Source organism: Mandrillus leucophaeus, unplaced genomic scaffold (genome assembly GCF_000951045.1).
Source record: "Mandrillus leucophaeus isolate KB7577 unplaced genomic scaffold, Mleu.le_1.0 Scaffold325, whole genome shotgun sequence".
Lineage (NCBI taxonomy): Eukaryota > Metazoa > Chordata > Mammalia > Primates > Cercopithecidae > Mandrillus > Mandrillus leucophaeus.
The window spans coordinates 1,837,868-1,841,084 of record NW_012103421.1 but is presented as its reverse complement, the minus strand read 5'-3'; positions in this window follow the sequence as shown (position 1 = coordinate 1,841,084).

The window sequence follows — 3,217 nt, the reverse complement described above, 5'->3', positions numbered from 1 at the left end:
CCTACGCGGGGCGCTGCGCCCTGGGCTCCTGCACCTGCTCCTCCCGGCGCCCCGTCGCCCCCTCCGAGACGCTCCCAGACCTCCTGCCTGGAAGCCTCTTGCACACCAAGCTTAAATTCAAAGTCCCCAGCCCACCGAATGGACCCTCCGCTCCTCCTCAGGGCTTCCAGAGAAGCCTGGAAAACCAGCTCAGGCCCTGCGGCAAAGGGGGTCGGACCTGCTCCGCCCTCTCCCTCTGAGCGCTGTGCTTAGACTCAGGCCTCACCGATGGCTCTGTAGCCTCCAGATCCCGAATTCCAACCTCACCCTGGCACAGCCTCACGTGGCAGACATCTGGCCCGAAGGCAGGCAAAGTATTCCATCCCAAAATATATTCCTTTCACAGGTTTTGATATGGCCCTGTACAGCTGTCTCTTGAGGGGGCGAAATTCACATTTTCTAGAGAAGCTCCTTCCCTAGGAGGTCGGGCACTTTTTGGCCACTCACATCAGCTCTTTGTTTTTTTTTGTTTTTTTTTGTTTTTGAGACACAGTCTGGCTCTGTGGCCCAGGCTGGAGTGCAGTGGCGTGTTCTCGGCTCACTGCAACCTGTGTCTCCTGGGTTCAAGCGATTCTCCTGCCTCAGCCTCCCGAGTAACTGGGATTACAGGCGTATGCTACCACGCCTGGCTAACATATATATATATATATATATATAGTATTTTTAGTAGAGATGGCGTTTCACTATGTTGGCCAGGCTGGTTTCAAGCTCCTGACCTCAGGTAATCTGCCTGCCTCAGCCTTCCAAAGTGCTGGGATTACAGGCGTGAGTAATCCCACTTCAACTCTTTAGGCAAAACTTAACCACTTGCCAATCAGGAAATCTTTGAACCCCTATGACCTGGAAGCCGCCCCTGCCAACCCTGTTTCCAGGCTGATCCAGTGTATACCTCACATGTGTCGATTTATGGTTTTGGACTGTAACATCTGTCTCTGTAAAATCTGTAAAACCAGGCCGGGCATGGTGACTGTTGCTTATAATCCCAGCATATTCGGGGGCCAAGGTGGGAGCATCGCTTGGGCCGAAGAGCTTGAGATCAGCCTGGGCAACATGACGAGACCCTGCCTCTACAGAAAAAATTGAAAATTAAAAAAAAAAAAAGTATAAAACCAAGTTGTTACCCACCCACCTTGCTCACATATTCTCAGGACCTGCTGAGGCGGTTTCCCAGGTCACAGTCCTCACATTTGCTCGGAATAAATCTCTTCAAATATTTTACAGTGTTGTGCTTTTTTTCGTCAACACTCCCTATACACAGGTACCCAGATGGGCCTCATCCTTACTCTCCAAGTGTCCCCTGCCCAAGTGCCCACTCTCCACCTCCTCAGAGCAGCACCTCACTGGGCCCTGCCCTGGCCACCCTGGGCCCTCCTCCTTTGGCCCAGACTTGCCTGTCTCTAACGTGGCACCATCCCTGGAACCCCGTCTCCAACGTGGCACCGTCCCTGGAGGCCCATCTCCAACGTGGCACCATCCCTCTAGGCCCTGACCTCAAAGCTGAGCAGTGGAACCAGGTCAGAAACTGGGTCTCCTGACACTGAACCTGCGGAGGCCACGGTGACAGCTGCCCCAGGACTTCACCATTCTTGTGTGCCCTGGTCCTGCATGGCATGGGGGACTGAATTAGGCCTGTTGGAGGGGAGGGCCCAGTCATTCCCCAGATACTCTGGAGCACGCAGCCATGCGGGAGATGGAGCCGCTGTAAGTAGGAAAGGGATACTGGGACAAATAATTTTAGATAGGTCCAAGTCTTACAGGAAACGGAGCCAGGGGATGTGCTAAACAGCGACCTCCGCAGCAAGGCCCCTCCAAGAAGGTGGCATCTGAGCCTGGACCCAAATGAAGGATGCTTCCCCAGGCTCTCACCCAGGGTGCATTTTCTCCTCCCAGCTCCCTGCAAGGTAGACGGGCCCCACCCCGCTTTACAGAGGCAGCAGGGTTCTGTGGTTCTCGGTGGGCGGGATTGGAATTCCCACCTTTTCTGTCACCAAATATATCAGGACCCTGGCCCTTGCAGAACCTCCCCCAAGCAGGGTCTGCCTGATGGCCACAAATGAGTGGCCGCCCCCTCAGCCCCGCCTTCCCACCCATTTAGAGCCCTTCATCTGAGGGGTTTCTAAGCCCGAACACAGAAGCCCAAGCAGGCAGACACCCTTGCCCTCAGAAGCCGCCCAGCTGGTGGGGGGCCACGGTCAACCTGGACCTGGCACCTGGGGTTATCACCTGCTTTCCAGCGGACTGGCATCTCGGAGATGTCAGCCGACCCCAGGTGGACTGGACTCCAGCAAGGGGAAAAATGGTCCCAGCTAGTGTCTCCTGAGCCGCCCTGCTAGGTCCCTGGGCCCAGCAGTGGATGAAGCGTTTGGTGTTGAGGATACTGAGATGTGCACCTGTGAGGACGCATGCTAACAGCGCGTGGCCGACGCTCCGCCCAGAGGCCCCGGTGAGCCGGCGAGGCTGCAAGCCAGCGGGTAGTGCGGATGGCCAGTGGGGCCAGAGGCACGACATGGTGGCGAGCTGTGGGGTGTGTGGGCTGGTGCTAGCCAGGCTAAGAGCCTTGGACCAACTCCTGGGACAATGGGGCACTGCTGAGCAAGGACCCTCTGGGGGCCCCAAGGGTGGAGAGGCCCCATCCCACTGCAGAGACCATCTGTTAGTTTATTACAGAGGGGGCATTCTGCCTGGGCCCCCTCGGCTTCCCAGCTCCTGGAGCAGAGTCTGGCACATGGTAGGTGCCCAGTAATTATGTGTGGGATGAATGCCTGGGTGTTCAGGGTCCCTGAAGGACTGACCCACCAGGCAGGGTGGGACCCTGCAGGCATACTGGGTGAAGGTCAAGGGAGTGGCTTCTAATCCTCTTGCCTCTGGCTCACCCAGGCAGACCCTCACAATCTGGGCCTCACCTCTGTCCCTGGAGAGTCAAGGTTGGGCTAATGGTCTCTGGAGCCCTTGCCTGCCCCTGCTAGGAGCTGAGGGTGCAGAAGTGACCCCTGACCTCCTTGTCTGGCTCAATTCCCCAGACTTCTGCACCTGCCAGGCCAATTCAGGAGACCCTCTTCCCACCAGCCTGCCTTCGGGGCTCCTGGGCGCCTGAGTGTGTCCAGGCCCTGCCTCTGGCAGAGTGCAGGGGACAGGTCACTTTTTCATCTTTCACACCCTCATGCTGACCACATGCAGG